General features: G+C 44.8%; 1 long non-coding RNA gene across 1 annotated transcript; it reads left to right on the top strand.

Annotated features, from left to right (window-relative positions):
- The first annotated feature begins 12897 nt into the window (after window positions 1–12897).
- Window positions 12898–17776, top strand: LOC125524674. The gene is made up of 6 exons (XR_007290915.1): window positions 12898–13436; window positions 13557–13838; window positions 14669–14795; window positions 15894–15944; window positions 16302–16393; window positions 16476–17776. It is a non-coding gene; the product is annotated as an uncharacterized LOC125524674 (long non-coding RNA).
- Window positions 17777–19760: the final 1984 nt, after the last annotated feature.

Here is a 19760-nt window from a genome sequence, read left to right as displayed (position 1 = left end):
TCAGAGGGCCCATGGCCATGCACAAGGCCCATGCACATCGTGTTCCTAAGTAGAAGCAAGCCGCCACACTTGTTTATTACCACCTCGGGGAGGGGAGAGCTTCAGCACCAACATATAAGGTGCCCTCCCTGTTTTTCTCTAGAATATTAGTACCACACATAGATAGGTCCCAAATAGCGCATGCGCTCGCGTGGTTACAAATCTTTTTTTTACACATGCATGCGAGGTGTCTCATGATATCTCTATATGGTAAAGTTTCAAAGGATTTTGAATTTTTTGTTGTACCTTCCAAATTTCATTTCCTTGTCAGTCTTTCAACTTCAACTTGTCTTGTGATGGGGTGCTTTGACGGTAGCGTGCGATGCTGTGATGGCATGCTTTGCTGGTCGCAGTGATGTGGTAAGGCATGTAATGACACAGCTTGGCTGCTTCGGCGATGTTGTGACGGCGACCGACATTTTAGCGGTAGCAGGCGGTGCTGCTATGGCCGCAGCGGTGTTGCATTGTAGCAACCGATGGCCATTCATCGTGCGACGATGCTGGACGCCGGCCGTTCCAAGTTTAAATGCATGCTTTTGTTGAATGTCACAAATATTTTTCTTATATCATGTACAACTTTTGGAATGTGATAGATTTTCAAATATGTGTTAAAGTTTTTCCTCAAAAATGTGAAGAACATTTTTTTAAATGCATGAATTTTTTTTGAAGGGTACGAAATATTTTTGAAGTATTATACAAATATATTTTTACATTGTATAAATACTTTTTTTGAAAATATCTAAGATTTTTTATGAAACACATGAATATTTTTATAGGCCATAAATGTTTCTGATTGGTGCCGACATTTTAAACTAACAGACCGCCGAATAGGGGACGCCTGCCCTCGCTGACTAGGCAGCTGGCCATGGACGCGTCCCGTCGGCCATGTTCAGGATGCAGGCCCCCGTTTGAGATCCTGGACCTGCCTAATTGTTTGTGCTAATTCCCGTTCAATGTAAATTAAATTTAATTGCCGATGTTTCGGGGGCGCTTACAAGTGGCTTGCTACATCAAAACACTGGAGTTTTGCACAAGGCACCAGCGAGCAACTACAGCAAACCGCTCTACTATTGCGAGTAGTGTTGTTCACGCCATAGCATTTCTTTCTTTTTTCCAGTCGATTTTAATATAAAAAACATGATAGTTTTTTGTGAGAACACGAAAATTGTTTAAACTAAGAACATTTGGGAATTATGAATAATTTTGAAATCCAAACATTTTTGCATAACACAAATGACATTCAGAAGTGTGAGTTTTTTTTGGTAAATGGGGTTTTGCAAATGTTTTTGGAAATTCTGAAAAGAGAACATTATTTGGAAATTGTGTACTCCCTCCGTCCCAAAAAACATGTCGCGGGCGCAGTTCATTGTTGATTTTGCAAAAAAGCCCTTGTAGTTTTAAAATCGTCTGAAACAAGCCCCTCCGCCCCCTTGTATTCTTCCTCCGCCGTCAATAGGGGCCGGCGCCGCCCAGCTGCGCGACTCGCCGCCCATCAGGAAGTGCTCCGCCGCCGTCGCCACCTACCTGCTCCGTCGCCGCTGTCGCCAAGTACCTGCTCCGCCGCCTCCCCCGCTCAGACCTGCGTCGCCGCGATCCACTCTCGCCTCGATTACCTGCGGGCATCGTCGGGACCTCTGGCCACGTCCTCCTCGAGCTCGCGGGCGTCCACCTCGAGCTCCCGCGCATCCTCCTGAAGCTCCAGCGCATCTGTGACGCCCCCGATTTGACCGTACACTAATCATACACGCAAACGTGTACGATCAAGATCAGGGACTCACGGAAAGATATCACAACACAACTCTACAAATAAAATAAGTCATACAAGCATCATATTACAAGCCAGGGGCCTCGAGGGCTCGAATACAAGAGCTCGATCATAGACGAGTCAGCGGAAGCAACAATATCTGAGTACAGACATAAGTTAAACAAGTTTGCCTTAAGAAGGCTAGCACAAACTGGGATACAGATCGAAAGAGGCGCAGGCCTCCTGCCTGGGATCCTCCTAAACTACTCCTGGTCGTCGTCAGCGGGCATCACGTAGTAGTAGGCACCTCCGGTGTAGTAGGGGTCGTCGTCGACGGTGGCGTCTGGCTCCTGGGCTCCAACATCTGGTTGCGACAACCAGGTAGAAGGGAAAGAGGGAAAGAAGGAGAAAGCAACCGTGAGTACTCATCCAAAGTACTCGCAAGCAAGGAGCTACACTACATATGCATGGGTAAATGTGTAAAGGGCCATATCGGTGGACTGAACTGCAGAAAGCCAGAATAAGAGGGGGGGATAGCTAATCCTTTCAAAGACTACGCTTCTGGCAGCCTCCGTCTTGCAGCATGTAGAAGAGAGTAGACTGAAGACCTCCAAGTAGCATCACATAGCATAACCCTAACCGATGATCCTCCCCTCGTCGCCCTGTGAGAGAGCGACCACCGGTTGTATCTGGCACTTGGAAGGGTGTGTTTTATTAAGTATCCGGTTCTAGTTGTCATAAGGTCAAGGTACAACTCCAAATCGTCCTGTTACCGAAGATCACGGCTATTCGAATAGATTAACTTCCCTGCAGGGGTGCACCACATAACCCAACACGCTCGATCCCATTTGGCCGGACACACTTTCCTGGGTCATGCCCGGCCTCGGAAGATCAACACGTCGCAGCCCCACCTAGACCAACAGAGAGGTCAGCACGCCGGTCTAAACCTAAGCGCCCAGGGGTCTGGGCCCATCGCCCTTAGCACACCTGCACGTTGCGTGGGCGGCCGGAAGCAGACCTAGCCTAGTGGCGTTCCAGTCCAATCCAGCGCGCGCCGCTCCGTTGCTGACGTCACGAAGGCTTCGGCTGATACCACGACGTCGAGTGCCCATAACTGTCCCCGCGTAGATGGTTAGTGCGTATAGGCCAGTAGCCAGACTCAGATCAAATACCAAGATCTCGTTAAACGTGTTAAGTATCTGCGAACGCCGACCAGGGCCAGGCCCACCTCTCTCCTAGGTGGTCGGAACCTGCCCTGTCGCTCCGCCTCAAAGATCCACTCGCGGGTGCTCCTCAAGCCGACCCGTCTTTAGTCACCACATGTATCATGTATAAAGTATATAGTATATACCCGTGATCAACTCCCGAGTGATCACGGCCCGATAGTATAGCATGGCAGACGGACAAGGATGTAGGGCCACAGATGGAAATACTAGCATCCTATACTAAGCAAGTAGGATTGCAGGTAAAGGTATCAACAGTAGTAGCAAGGACAGGCTATGCATCAGGATAGGAATAACGAAAGCAGTAACATGTTACACTACTCTAATGCAAGCAGTATAGAGGAGAGTAGGCGATATCTGGTGATCAAGGGGGGGGGGCTTGCCTGGTTGCTCTGGCAAGAGAGAGTGGTCGTCAACCCCGTAGTCGTACTGGGTAGCAGCGGCGTCGGCCTCGGTGTCTATCGAGAGAAGAGGGGGAGAAACAATAAATATATATGCAAGCATATGCATAGTGATGCATGACATGACAAGTAACGGCGTTAGAGGTGCCCTAACGCGGTAGTAGGTGATACCGGTGAAGGGGGATGACATCCGGGGAAGTATCCCCGGTGTTTCGCGTTTTCGAGCAGAGGAGCCGGAGGGAGGAAAGTTACGTGTTCGCTATGCTAGGGATGCGTGGCGGATAAACGGGCTGCGTATTCAAATTCGTCTCGTCGTTCTGAGCAACTTTCATGTATAAAGTATTTTCATCCGAATTACGGATTAAAAGATATGATTTTCTAAAGATTTAAATCATTTTCTGATTTTAATTATTTATTTAAACCCAACATTATCCAGAACAGTGTACGCTGACGTCAGCAGTCAACAGAGGCGTTGACTGGTCAACTGACATGTGGGTCCCGTTCGTCATTGACTGTTTTAGTCTAATTAGGATTAACTAATCTAATTACTGTTTAATTAAACTAACTAGTTAATTAGATTAATTAAATAGGATTAATTAACTTAATTAATTCCTTAACTAATTAATTAATTTAATTATCATTATTTATTTAATTATTATTTATCTAATTATTATTTATTTAATTTTTAATTTTAATTAATTTTTTTAATTTTTTTAATCCTTCCTTTTTTGTTCGGGGGGGGCGTGGGCCCCGTTTGGCAGTGGCCCAGAGGGGGCCTAACGGGCGCTGGCGTTAGCGGGGCTGCGGGCTCCGGGCGGGGCGTACCCAGCGCCCAGCACGAGGGGGCAAGGCCGGCCGGCCGGAGCAGCATGCCGCGGCAAGGGGCAGCGCTGGCGGCGCGGCTAGTCGGAGCCGGCGAGGCAGGGGGAGGCGGTGCGGGGCGACGGTGGGACACAGGGGGCCGGCGATGGCGATGCGGGGCGAGGGCACGGCAGCTGCAGCAGTGGGAGGCGCGGGCGCGCGGGCCGTGGCCGGCGGAATAGCGGCACGGGGCGCGCAGGGAGGAGGCTCGCGGGGCGTGCGCGGGGTGGAGGGGGCTCGGCCCGGCGAGCGGTGGGCAGCGGCAGCAGAGCAGAAGCGGGGGCGGCGAGCACGAGGCCACGGCACGGGGCGGCGAGCGGCCCGGAGCGTGAGCTCCGGCACGCGGGCGCAGCCGAGCTGCGCGGCCGGTGACGGAGAGAGAGGAGGGGCGCAGCGACAGGGGTAGGAGGAGGGCGGAGGCCATGGCCTCACCGGGCTTGGTAGGGTCGAAGGAGCGGGCTCGGGGCAGGTTGGGGAGGCGACGGGGAGGGGAGGGGGACGACGCGCGGCGGGGAAGCAGTCCGGCGAGGAGGTCCGTCGAGGAGGAGGGCGGCGAGGCGGCGTTCCGGTCGACGGGATCCGGGGCGACGGGGTTGGGCCTCTCCCTGATCCAGATCCAGAGCGAGGGGGTGGGGGAGAGCGAGTGGGGAGTGGGGGGGGGAGTGGGGCGACGGGGTGGGTTAGGGTTTGGTGGTGGGGGGATATGGGAGACGTGGGGGGCGGCTGGGCTGTGGGGTGGGCTGGCCCGTCCGGGCGGCTGAGGCCAGCTGGGCCACTTGGCCCAGTGAGAGGGGGGTTGCTTTGTCCCTTTTTTTTCTTTGTTTTGTTTTTTTTATCCTTTTGCATTTCTGCTTTTAAACCTTTTAAACTATTTAGACATTTTATAAAAATGGGTTTGCTGCCCCATAATTACCTGTGTAATAATTAGCAACCACCGAACATTTTTGTTTCAATTTTTGGAAACTTTTATTGCCGACATTAATTTTAAATTTTAAATTTGAATTCGACGCGGTTTGAACTAACGGGCGTTTAGCAACAGTAATCAGGATGACATGGCATGATTAGCGTGGGATTACTGTAGCAAGATTATCCGGGCGTTACAAGCATCCTCCTCAAGCTCCAGTGTATCCTCCTCGAGCTCCCGTGCGTGCGCCGCCGCAATTCATCCCGGCCGCGATCCCCTACGGGCGTCGCCGGAAATTGCCTCCACGATCCGGTGGACCAGGAGCTCGCGCGCGTCCTCCTTCTCCCCTGTCCGCGCGCCCTCCTCAATCTTCCGCGCGAGCCCGTGCGGCTGCTTCTCCCCTGCCCGCGCGCCCGTGCGGCTGCTTCTCCCCTACCGCCGGTGCTACTGCTGCTCGTCTGCCCGTGCTGCCGCCAGAGCTCCTTCTCGTCAAGAGGAAGAAGGTGCCGTAAGGAGTTGCTCCTCTGCTCCCTGTGCTGAATATGATCAGTGTACGGGAGTTTCTGCTCTGCTCCTGTTCGTCAGGAAGAACTGCTCTGCTCCTGTTAACTGAATATGACTTAGTGTTAATTGAATAAAAATCAGTAGATATCAGGGAGGTGGAGGGAGCAAGCTAGAAATAATTTGCTCTATGTCTTCTATCTTCTCAGGAAAGATGTTGTAGAAAACATAAAGAGGTGATGTGCCTAAATCTCCAAACACCACACCAAGGCATTGGAAAGCTAGTTGTAGCATCAAAACTATTGGGTAGGTCTGCACATACAAGAGGAGAAAACAGGGCAAAAGCAAAATTACTTATCATACTGTGGTTGTTCATTTTTCTTCAGAAGTTCAAAGTAAAGACACCAAATGACTCTGCATCTTAGGCAACATCTCAAAATCCTTGCATAAAGACAACTACCAGGGATAATGTACTGCTGAAAAGAATGTGCTACGAAACACAAAATTGTGATCATCAATGCTAAAGCCATGTTCTTAACACAGGACATTAATTATGTATCCTATCAGCTAAGATTCAGATACAGAAACTGACAAATACTTGGATGATGATAGAAATCACCTTTTCTCTGTACATATTCCTCAGTCTCCCGGCCTCTGTGTCCATGGGCTGATCAAGGCTCTTTTCCAGCTCCCACATCGCCCCCTTGCCGGTGTCCTCATTTGTCGAAACGGTCTCCATGAAGTTCAGACTTCAGAGCAGTCAATCAACGGCAGAAGTATGTCACAAACTGCAGGCATCAAGAAGTCAATCAGTCTAAATGTATTTGTCTTTCCCTCTTACAAACTCCAACAAAACACATGCTGATTGCTGCACAGAGTACATGGCAACCAACGACAACATATCCCATTTTGATTACGAATCTAAACGAGAACATGTGGTTAGCAGAAACCTTGGAACTTGAAACCCAAATCTGGTTCAGTTGAGTAAACAGCAAGAAACACATATTTTCGGTCTTGAACTTGTTTTGCATGTTGGTGGATGGCCATGCTTGTGCTGCAAGTACAAGTTAAATGAAAATAATGTTCAGATTTCTTCAGAGAAACACTGAATAAAACAGTTAACAGTAGGTGTGTACAAAACGTGGTCTGAAGCTTGTTGGGAGAAAATCATTACATTAGACACATATTCACACTAAATCCGTTTCGACAGTGTCAAAGCATACAGTAGTACTGACAGTAATTTTGATAATCCAAGCAAATTAATTAAACCTATCTATGCTTGACATGGCACAGAAAAAATCAGTAGATGCAGAGCAATTATGATCTGAACAAACACTGTCTCTAGAATTGTTACTAGAGGAACTACTGTAAGTAGAGTAAAATTGGTGGTGAATGAAGGGAAAAAACATGGGCCACTTGAATTTATTCTGTTATGAATATATTCCAGTCACAAAAGACTGGCTGCTATCACTCTCTAGTTATTATTCCCTTCCCACTCTACCTTGTGGGAGGAATATCATGAGGATTTTTCTGTGCATTGTGCATTGATTGGCATCAGAAGAATGTATTAGGAGTAGCTGTGAAATTGTGAAGCCTTTCTTTTTTAAATGAGAATGTGGATCTTGTTAAGCCAGGCAGAACAAGATGATTTAGTGGCATTAGCACTTTAGCAGAGCACATCACAGTTCAGAGAATGTGAAGCCTTTTTTTTGTAATGGTTGCAAGGCTCCTGTCATTCTACTCATTTTTTTGTGTATATCCTTGTTATGGTACCATGATGTACTCATCTTTTGTCATTGCTAGCAGGAGTATGGATTTGAACATGATGCCTCAAGAGGAAGACGATGAAGGTATTAATTTGAATTTGATGCCTCAAGAGGAGGAACCTCAAGTGGCAGAGAATGTAGTTATGGATTTGAAATTGATGCCTCAAGAGGAAGACGATGAAGATATGAATTGGATGCCTCAAGAAGATGAAGCGAAAGAGGATGAAGCTCAAGAGGAAGAGGATGAAGTTATGAATTGGATACTTCAAGAGGCATGGTGTTTACTTTGCCTTGCTGGTAATTGAGCTCAGAGATGGGTCTGTTCAACCAGATGACAAGCTGCTAGTCTCAAACCTGTTGGACATAAGTGTACGATCTGTTGAAAGAATCTGGGAAGAGGCTAAAAAGAAAATCGCCGATAGCAAAGAAGTAGATGTCTCAAGCAAGAAGCCAGGAAGATTCGGCCTAAAGAGAAAGGAGCTAGATCTAGAGAGGACCTCAACAATCCCACTGAATAAGAGAAGAACAATTCGATCTCTGGCACGGTCTCTAGGTGTGGCCCGATCGACCCTGCATAAGAGGTTCCAGTTGAATGAGCCCAACCGCATCACAAGCACCGTGAAGCCTCACCTCAAGCTAGAGAACAAGCTTGCGAGATTGAAATTTTGTATGTCCATGGTCGGTGACAATTCGATCTCAACTTCTCGGGCTATGTTAAAACCAATGATGAATATGGTTCACATCGATGAGAAGTGGTTTGACATGACGAGAGTGAAGAATAGTTACTATGTACTTCCAGGAGAACCTGAACCGAAGCGCACCGTGTCAAACACTCACAGCATTGCGAAGGTGATGTTCCTAACAGCTGTTGCCAAGCCTCGATATAACAATGAGGGGGAGCTAAAATTCGATGGGAAGATCGGCATTTGGGCATTTGTCGAAGAGACTGAGGCGAAGCGGACAAGTCAGAACAGAACAAAGGGAACAAAAGTGTTGACATCAGTGAAAGTAACCAGGCCTGTGTGCAAAGATTATCTAATCAATAAGGTTATCCCGGCAATTCAGGATAAGTGGCCTGACGATGATGAGGGAGCAACAATATTCATCCAACAGGATAACGCAAAGCCTCATGTCCTTCCCAATGATGTAGCTTTTCGAGAAGCTATGGAACAAACTGATCTTGACATCCGGTTGCTACAACAGCCCCCAAATAGCCCTGAGTTAAATTGTTTGGACCTCTGCTTCCATAACTCTCTCCAGTCTCTAACCGACTGCAGGTCACCTACAAACATCCAGGAACTGGTACAGGGTGTGGAAGAGGAATTCGAGAACTACGATCCCGACAAGTTGCACAGAAGCTTTATCACATTAGAAGCAGTTATGTTTGAAGTTATGAAAGACAAAGGAGGAAATCAATATAAGTTGCCCCACTTGCACAAGGATCGCGTTCAGAATGCTGGAATGGAAATAACTGGTGTATATTGCGACAGTCGGGAAGTTGTTGATACTAGGGCCATTATGGAAGAAATGGAAATTGCAATAGGAAAAGAAAATGAAAGGAAAGAATTAGCTAGAGAAGGGAAAAGAAAGAAAAATAAAGGGAAGGGAAGGGAAGAAGTGGCCAGAGAAAGGAAAAGAATGTAGTCAAGAGGGGACAAAGAGACCCTTATGTCATGTAGTCAGGTGCTCCTTGTGTATGTCTTGTGTAATCTTGTGTCAAGAGGGGACAAAGAGGCCCTTATGTCATGTCCTTGTGTATGCCTTGTCTAATCCTTGTATATCAACTCCTTGTTGGAATTTATTGGAATTATCTAGGTTATTTGGATTAATTGAATTATCTGGGTTATTTGAATTAATTTGGGTTATTTGGATTTATTTGAATTATTTGAATTGATTTGGATTAATTTTAATTATTTGAATTAATTTGGGTTAGTGGACTGAAATTTTTGCTTGACAACTACAACAACTAATGAGGCAAGCAAGGCCTTTGCTAATCCCATTTCATCAGTAGATGATATGGTATGAGATTATCTTTTACTGCAATTGCAAACTAGCTTTAGTAAAAAAAGCAAGAGTTCGTTGTATGGAGTTAATTGAAGACTGAACATGTTCTAAAGTTTTGAGTAAGCTGGAGCAGTACTGAATTTGGTTTTGTTAATTAATGTTAAATCAGCAAAGCTATCAGCATGGAACAAATAAAAGGACAGTGGATGACAAGAAATCGCTTCTATTTAGTTAAGAGGTCCATTTCATGCTATCAAGGACACTTCCAGTTTTTCTTTAGTTTCATCAAAGGTTCATCAATACAGATGCTAAAATCTAGCATATCACATGGGATGGATCAGCTAAAATAAGAAAAACCATCTTTGGTACAGTAAATAAATATGCAACCATAGCATGGATAGATTAGATAATGAGAAGAGTAGCACTGGATTAATCCATCTCAAGGTCCTGGCTAATTAGCTATCAGTATATATTTCCCAGCTTCTTAATTAGCTATCAGTATATAAGTACAGCCTTATACATCTCTCCTTCATGATCTAAACATATACAGCCTTGGGTAGTTTAATTTCTCAGCAACTGTAGTCTACTGATTAATTACCTGGTGGGTATAGTGAAGAGGAGTAACTGAAAGGTTAATTAAGCTAGGTAGAAAGAAACCCACTGAAGTCTGTTGGAATGCAGTTTTGTTTTTGTATGCTAAACCTGTAGTACACTGTACACATGGAGTATACTGTTGGAGTTTAGTGTGGCATATACTGGTAAGTCCTTTTGGTCAAGCATATATCTAGAAGTTTAGTGTGGCATATACGAGCTGTAATGTCTGTCTCTACAGGTCTAGAAGTTGATGTTTGTCTCTACAACTGATGATGCAATCCATCTTGAAAATCTAACAACAACTGGTGTCTGTCTCTACAGAGATCAGTTTATGTCTGTCTCTACAACGAGCTGCAACCTTGAACCCCTAACCAGTCATGGACTCATCACTCATGATCAAGCATACTGAATGGTTTTTTTCAGTTCACTTCACTGCACTAGGTACCCATCCTGGCTTTCTTCAGTTAACGCAAAGCTTATTTGCACAGGTTTGTGACAGAAATTGGCCACACTAAACTATCCAATTCGCAACAATACGCCACAGCTAGCTAAGGATTTAATATTATGAACAAGACATGGAGTTCATTTACCTGAGGAAATTTGGGAGCTATCCTTATCGCTTCCTCGGCGTCTGCGAGGGCGCCAGTAGTATCCCCAATCGCTATTCTCGCCTTACACCTGCACAATTGCGACCAAACCATCACTCATCAGAGTAAATCCATTTACACTGTCAGAACTGAGAGGCTAGCTAGTTCTCCAGGCAAATTCAGCAAGGGGGAGCAGACCTGCCTCCGCAGGCCAGATGCAGCCCACCTTTACAACACATTCTCTGTCAGTACAAGATGTAAAGATTGGCCGCCGGCTGAAAAGAATGACTCAGTCCATGGCGATGCTCTGCAGCACAAACAAGTCATAGTCATTTTTAAATCAGAATAGCAAGCAGAGAGCTGCAGTTTTGTCCATGGCGTTTTGGGGAGAGAGGAACCAGAGCAAGCACGCACGGACCTTGGTGAAACGGGCCTCCGCCCGCACGGCGCCCCCCTCAGCGAGCGCGGCCTCGGCCTTCTCCCGCGCCGCAACCAGTCAAGCCAGGGAGAAATGGCCAAGAAGAGCTGCGGTGTGCCGAGCCCGCGACGAGGCAGGGGCGCCGAGGAGGCCCGCAAGCTCTTGATGTTGGCCGACTAGAGGATCTCTCCCTCGCTTCGCGACGTCGGCGGCACCGTCGTCGTCGACGGCGAGGACGACACCCGGCTGCTCGTCAGCCTTTAGGTTGTTGTTGGTGGCCCGTATCCGGCGCCTGCGGGCTCTCCGACGGCAGTTCCGACGCAGCTGAAGCAGAGCGCGGCGGTAGCTGTGGGTTGGACTAACATGGGATCCAAATCAAGGATTTTTTTGAGAAAGGGGGAGCTTGGGGAGGCAGGCGAGCGGTAGCTGCGGCGGCGGAGCAGGAGGCAGCTGTGGCGGGAGAGCGGGGGAGCAGGGGAGCAGCGGCGGCAGGAGAGCGGGGGAGAAGGGGAGCTTCGGCGGCGAGAGCAGCGAAGCAGTGGCGACGGAGACTAGCGCAGCTGCTGCTTCTGTCGGAGGAGGAGGACGAGGAGCGCGGGCTTGGTCGGGAAAAACGAGAGGTTTTTTTTTGCAAAAATGCCGCCGCGACATGTTTTTCGGGACGGAGGGAGTATTTTCTTTGAAAAAAATTGGTTTTAGAAATTGATATCATTTTCGAAAAATACTAACAAAATTTTAAACTATCTACCATTTTTGAATTTTCTTTGAATTTTTCCTAGATTTTTTTCCGAAAAATAAAAAATAAAATATACATTATCGTTGAGCCCCTCACGCCATTTCATGAAATGTAAACAATGTTTTATCCAGTAATTCGGCCTTAAGTGGACGCTTCGTTTTCCATTCCTTCAACCAAGTAGAACATGAAAAATGTCACGAGGAAAACATTTTAACGGTATAAACATTTTGTACAAATGTCACAAACATTTTAACGGTATAAACCTTTTGAACCAGTTCCACTTTAATTATTTGCCAAACATCGGATCAAAATATAAGGTAATTCATGGGATGATCATTTATTTACACAATCACATTATTATATACAGGTAAATCACAAGCCAACGTATTAGAAGATTTATTATATCCCGTTGCAACGCACGGGCATTCTTCTAGTGTATTAGAAAATAATTAAATTTTATTTGAAAAATGTTTTTGACATGTACAAAATATGTAGATTAAAAACCACATGATGGAAGGAACATACGTAGACAGAGATCATGGAGGCATAGAGGAGGGGACTTGGACTGGTTCTGGCTTTGTGAAGAGTGAAAAGTCTCTTATTTGTGCCCATTTTCTGGTGCATGATGGAAGTAATAAAGCTTTTTATAGTTTGTTTGTTTGACAAAAGTTGACAAGTTCTTTTTAACTTGTCATTATTTTTCTGATTCTGGTCGATACAGTTTTTTAGAATCATGACCATTATGTCATTCAATGCCTAGGGATACTCACCGGTCAGCAAGGGTCTGGATTGTGCCATCTCATTGATCCATGGCACCACTGCCTCCTTGATATGTGGCACCACCGCCTCCTCGTTCTCTACATAATGCCTTCTTCCATGACCAAGCCATCTCTATCTAAGAGATATGAACCGGATGGATGCCGGAGGCTCCTCAGTGATTAGCGACTCTCGGCCGTTGGATCTCTCCTTTGATGCGTTTTCGTCCGTTGGATCGATAGGTGGAGGAATCTGCGCCGTCGGATCGAAATCGGATCGAAAAAACTGCTGCTGGTAAAGATCTCGTGCCACCGCGCGTAATTCTCGTGCCCCGCCGAGGGCATTTTCGTAATTTCACTATGTTGTATAAAAGTGCAACACCCATAGGGTTTCTCCCCAATCGGCTTCGTCCCCTCTTCCTGTTCACTCGAGGGAGCCGCCGCCGCCCCCTCCCATTCCAAACTCCTCTCTTCCCCGCCTCCCCTCGCCCTGCCGGCCATCCTCCCCGTCCTCCGCCGCCACCGACCAGCCGCAACCGCCGCGCTACCATCCCCTCCCTGTTCCTCTCCCGTGGCAAGTCCTCCGAGAAGCAGCCCAAGGGCAGCCGCCTGCCGCTCGGTGGCCGGACGCCGAGAAGCGCCGCTGCTTTGGCTCCGCCGTCTCCTTCGCCCTGCCTGCCGGATCCACGCTGTCGTCCTCGCGTGCACACGGCAGGTGCTCCGCCTCTTACTCTCGTTCGGCCAGATCCACGGTGCACGGCCTCTCTCGTGACCCTGAGCCGTGGCAAGGGTTTCAGGCTGGGCATCGGCTTCGTCGCCGGCGCGGCTCCGGTGGATTCAGGCGGCTCCTCTCCGTCTCCTCTCTCGCCCCCACGCGCGGCTCCGCTTCCCGCTGGCCATGAGGTGCAGCCTTGCATCGTCCTCTTCTCCTTTTCCTTCTCAGGCAAATTTTGTTTTGGTTCACTGCTCAATTTCTTTGGTTAATCTTCGTGCACTGACCACTTGGTGTTGTTGATGGCGCAGATTGTGGCGAGGTTGAGCGTATGGAGCAGAGGGACCAGGTCCGGCCGATGGCTTGTTTCCTCTATACGTACTTGATGGTTAGCCCATGTAGCAGATCGACTGATTCTGAGAAAGGAAAAAAATGGTAACAGATCGACTAATTCTTGGCTTGCTGCATGCGCGTGATCTTCTCTGGTTTCTCTTCCCCAATTGGCAACGAACCAGCCATGCCAAGGTCAACGGCGCCTTGTCCACACCGTCTAATTGCGATTTCCGGCTGTTGGGTGTGATTAGTGCAGGAAGGTAATGGGATTTTCTCGATTCCATGAACCTCCTCGTGAACTCAAATCCCATCTGTTTGTAGTCTTGTTATATGTTTCGCTTCGTGAAGTTAATCCTCATTACGTATCTCTTTCTTACACTTCAGTTTCTTGTATTGATTGGGCCGGATTAGGAAAGGGAAACTAAATTTTCTGCTCATGACTTGTAAGCTGCAGCAAAAGCTTGCAATTTCTAATTTCCTAGCCAACCAGGAGCATTTGTTTCATGCCTTTCCTAAACTTTTTTTATTTAACTAGCTGTGTTCTTAATTTTTATCATCTTGTATCATATATTTGTGTGCTAATTATCAAGATTGCTATTAATTTGGCAATATTGTATTTGGAAAGTATTCATCTGACTATGAGAAGAAAAAAACATGCATATGAGTTGATTGAGCCTGAGAGAGGAGTTGTTGACATTTATTCAGAGCACATACAAGTAGTATTTCTACTGCTTAGGAATTTTATGGAATTAGTTTTAGTATTTATTGAAGAGCAATTTAGTGAAGGATTATAGGATGTTAAAATTTCACCTAATGAAAAAAAATATAAGTTTCAGACTGACAAGATGATAAGGCAACATAAATTTTAGTGTGATTTATTGGAAGAACTTTGAGTGGTTGGATGATTCAATTTGGTTAGTTGGTTATGCAGTTTATAAGTCACCCATGGGTGTGTTTATTGCAAAACTTGCACAATCATTCTATGGCGCCAACCACCAATACCATGCTCCTCCAGAGTTAAGCCACTTCGTGATGCGTAATTATTATTTTTGATGTTGCTGATACCCTTTCCCGTGGACACCTCTGCCAGATCCGTTGCTGCTACAGAACCCAACTCCTGAGCACGTCGGAGTTGAGCAAGAAGACAGGAGGAGGTGTCGAGGAGGAAGAGGCCCCTCTTCCTTTTTGGTCCACGCCGCTACGAAAGTGATATTAGGGTATTGAAACTTGCTTTATGGAGTAGTACCATCACGATACCTTGCCTTTTTCCTATTCTGTTCGAGTACTTAGTACTTACCCTGTTTCTTTGACAAAGGCATTTGATAGATATGATTAGGCACATATTGAGTGTGCCATTTCAGAAATATTGAGCATACAGTTTCAGTTCCAACTTAAGCATACAATCTGCTCTTTCTTCTTAAGATATAGAGGAGGGTAATGATATATTGTCTGTTTGATATTTGCATGTAGTTATTATTTCATAAAAGGCCTAAGTTTGACCTTCTGTTATATCAGGAAATCTTGGTTCTAAATTTCATTCCAGAGATTTGCTTAATATTTCATTTAGATTGGTTGTTTTAGGAAATGAAAAAAAATGCATTCTATGTTTGTTCGTTCTATCTTTCCCTGTTTTTGTCATCTTCAGTATTTAATGTTTGTTCATACGTGTATTTTTATCGCCACAACCTTCCACTGGCCTGACTAGGGTGTGCCAAGGTGCACATTTAGTTATCAGAAGATGGTTCTGTTTTTATTGGGGCTGCATTTGTAATGGTTCATTATTTCTAAAGGGGTACACTGTTTGTGGGTATTGCACTGAGCTGGAAGAGGATGCTGGCCAGCGCCCCACCTCTCTTTCGACATAATAAACTGATGTAAAAACTTATCTTGGGAACATTCATAAATATGGCCATTCAAATTCCTCAGAGCGACTTTGTTCTAACCATACATAGCAGAACTTAGTTGCCTTCCCAGACTTCTGCAGAAATTTAAGTGCAATGTATCATCAAGGATCATTGAATCCAGTTATTTGATTTCTTTGTATAACAAGAGCTTGAGTTTTCGCCCTATCTGTTGTGGCGGTATCATGGTTTGCTTGACTCAATTTTGACAAGCAGTTCAAAATTAAGTATGGTCGCTTGAAGCATTCTTTGTGATACTAACTGCAATCAAGTTTCACATTTTGTTCTACTCAACTCGGCCTTTTCCAGATATCTTAGCTTTGGCTTTATGTGGGCACACTACTGTTACTCTTTTTATATGGCAATACAAAGGAGATTGAAGTATTCGTAACACATGTGTTTTCTGTCGTGCAGTGAACTTGTTATACTCTTTCTGGTTCAATGGAACTTACCTACGCACATTAGGTATGCCTTTTTTGGTACCTTCATCTCAACTTCATTGTTTCTATCTATGTGCTCTTTTCACATTTTCTTACAGATTATATGAAGAAATCGTTCATTGCTAATTAATACTATATGCGATGATGTTTTGAAATTTACCTATACCAAATGTGGTGTTTTGGACAATGTGATATAATTCATAGTTCTTACTCTGGGCTCAGTGAAACATGTTGTTATTTTAATAAATTAAACTTTCTTCACTTCAAGGCAAACAACATATGTTGCATTTCTACCAAAGTGTGTGTAATTCTTTGTTTTACTTGCAGATTGTTGCAGCTGTTGTTTTTAGATGTGACATGATTCTACTTCTTGGTACTGTAGGGGTTTTACTTTAGCTGGTGAGTGTTTGTGAGCGAGATGGCTGTCGCTTCCGCATGGATCCACCTCCTAGCCGTTGACCACTTCATTGGAAGGTTAGCAAGGCATTATTTGTTCAGGTGTATGCGATTGTGAGCTAGATGTTCATGTTTGTGGTTTGTTTGGCTTGTGATGTAGGCACGTGTAACCTTGATGGGCAAATATGGTGAAGACTTGAAGTTGATATACTAATGTGGTATATGAAGCTATGTTCAAGGGCGTCACACAGGTTTGGAATCTTCATTCACATCTGCACCTCACTTGTTACCTGTGTTCTTGCTTCAGTCTTTTTTTGTAATCATATTCCTATATACTGGGCATCATTCTGTATTGCCAGTGCTTTCTATTAATCACCATTTTAAGAATCATTCCTATATACTGGTTCTTGCTTCAGTCTGAGATTGAAGTTTCTTGATTTTATCCTATTAGATTCCAAACCTGACTTTGGGCGATTGCTTGAGGGAGTTTCCACTTCTCTTTTTGTGTGTGATTCTTGCTATAATGGCCGAATTGGTCCTGTTGTGTGCATACTGCTGAAGCACCTATTGACTTTAAATCATCTGAAGAATGGGACAGAAGTGATGATAATAAGATAATAGTATTTCTTAAGCCTATATTTAGTTTTCCCTTCCTTCTACACTAAAATGTGTACTAACATTTCTTGAGAACAGAACTAGGGCAGTGCACATATATGATTTATTTATTCTTCTTTCATATTGGAGAGAGTGGTAGTACCTTGCTGATTACACTAATTTTGTCCTATTAGAGGGTTCTGTATATTCTCTAGCTACTTAATGATTTCTTTCTTGGCTGTGATTTATTTGGTATTTGAGGTGCTAACAAATAGGAGTTGTGACAGAAAAATGTCGTTTTATTTGCTCTCATGTGACAAGCATGCCCAGAGTCTTGCGAGTTATACCCGTGTTGAGATATGCTATGGTTTATTATGTCTTTATTTCATGTTTATTTCAGGCTTGTTTTGTGGCCTCAAATCCAATGTATCCTTGATTCTGTAATTATTGAATAAATGTCTGCATTCTGCGTTCAGTTCTGTAACATAGAAGTGTTGGCGTGCTTCTTTTCATCTCCAGCCAACTGGTCCATCATTTCTCTGGTTTAATAAAAAGGAAAATATTGTTCTTTTTGTAGCTCAGTGGCACTTATTGCCTTATGAAGGCTGATTCTTAAATTGCCTAATTAACAAGCAACACTTAAATGTAGATGGTTATCCTTTGCCACTCTTTAGTAATATATCGGATTTTCCCATATCCTGTTCATGACAAAGATGTGTATGTGTGTGGACATGTGTGTGTGTGTCTGTGTGTGTGTGCGTGCACGCGCGTGTGTGCGTGTGCTATTGTATTAGGATTTAAAGTTTGGGTCTCCTCTGATTTAGTTACTTCCTCCTCCTATTCTAATGCTGATGCTTTGCTTTTGTGATTGCAGATCGGCTTGCAATGTTGAGCAGATCACCATGTTAAAAGATGAGCATTTAGAGAAGTGTGTGCTCGCCAAGGATCCAATGGGTTTCTGAAGAGTTGGCTGCACATCGTTGGTGTCCGATGCACTATCAGGTATACATGAGGTCCGCTCTTGGTTTTACCTTGGTCTTGTAGTTAGCAAATCAATTTTTTTTGGAATGTTCGACTTTAATTACATTTAGATAGTCTTTCACCCATCCATATCTTTGAGATTTGAGACCAGGGTGCACGCCACAAATATGTCAACCATGATGTCAGGGGCCCCTTAATTTCCTCTTCCTTTTGGGTGTGAGCATCGTTGATTGCTAATAGCAAAGAAATTAAAAAAGAAGAAGAATATAAAAGTAACTTCATTTTTTACATGGCTTGATTTAAATTTTTGTGTACATGTTCTTTGATGAGATAGTCTCCTATGTCTGTCAGGTCCAGTACTAGATTTTTTTTGACTCAGAACCAACAACCCCAATTTAAATGAAATATAGATACACACAATATTTGTAAGCTACTACGGGAATTTAGAGGTGGTCATAGATATCTTGGTCAACCCAAATAGATAAAGAACACACATGAATCCAGGCTTGTGCTCTGTTTTGTATTTCTCATGTACGAGCAGAGTCTGTGTGTATATGTTGTAAGCTAGAACAATTTATACACACCAGAACCTATCTGTGTATGAGCAGAGTCAGTGTGTATATGTTGTAAGCTAGAACGGGTTGTATCCACCAAAACCTCTATATGTGTGCCTGTACTCCTGTCATGCATGGATTTTTTATCAGACAAGATTATTTTTTTCAAATGTATAATCCTATTTTTCTCAGATATATATTTCTTCTTGTTCATTCTTTTCGGCTTAAAGCACGAATAATCAGAATATACCTGTAGTGTTTGTACTATATGCATACACTTTAGCTCAAAATAATAATGCACTTCCTATTACTTGCTCTGTTTTGTTAAAATGTACGTACATCAGTTGGTTAATTGGCCAGGAAATTTTGCTCTGGTGATTGCAAAATTATAGTGGCTAGCTGGGACACCTAATTCCGCCTTTGCAATTATAAGCTATTAAGCTGGTGTATTTTCTGTTAGAACTACCGGATATTCATGTAACTTGGTTTCTTTTGTGGTACATGTACCTTAGTTTAAATATTGATTAACTGATACACACTACTTATGGTGGTCTTCTAATCAAATCACAGCTACAGAGATTTCCTTGGCGAAGATCTCGGGACACTCGGGTAATTTATTATTTTCCATATGATCACGATGTAGAGGCTAGGAGAACTATCTCCTTTTCATTATATGCATAAGTAGTGCAGATTATTCTGTAGGGAATTATTTCCTGTTTTATCGCATGTTGCTACTCTGTGTTAGGTGATCATTATAGCCATATAATGCCACTAGATGTAGTGCCAGATATCTCCTTTATTGCTTCAGTTTTAATTAATTAGGAAACTGGAGCAGGGTATTAAGTTGGATCCCCCCTCGTTTCTTTGAGACCTTCTGATCATGTGCTTATTTTAGTGGCTCTGTCCTTGGATGGTCATTTCTGATGAGTGATAACCAGGGCAGTTTCACTTCCAGAAACAAGAGAAGAGGGTCTCACTGAGCCTCCTCAGAGCTCAGCGACTTTTGGCCGTCGGATGCGTTCGCTTGATGGAGTTTGGGTCGTCGGATCAAGCCATCGGACGTACTCTGCCGTCGGATCTGGAGTAGCACTATAGGAATGAATAGTTACTGCCTCCTCGCGCTGTCGCTTACTCTGTCTGTTCGACCGGGACTAGCTGACGTGTGGGGCCCCTCGCGGGTGGGCTGCGTTTGTCAGTGACCGTGGCCGCGGGTGTGGCATGTTCGTCCCGTTGCGCGCACCGACGGGTAAATATCCCGCACCACTGCACGTAATATCTTGCCCCCACCGAGGGTATTTCGGTCTTTTCGCGTCCAG

Source organism: Triticum urartu, chromosome 7, assembly GCF_003073215.2.
Source record: "Triticum urartu cultivar G1812 chromosome 7, Tu2.1, whole genome shotgun sequence".
Classification (NCBI taxonomy): Eukaryota; Viridiplantae; Streptophyta; class Magnoliopsida; order Poales; family Poaceae; genus Triticum; species Triticum urartu.
The sequence above is the reverse complement of the archived record's forward strand: the minus strand, read 5'-3'. Positions and strand labels throughout refer to the sequence as shown.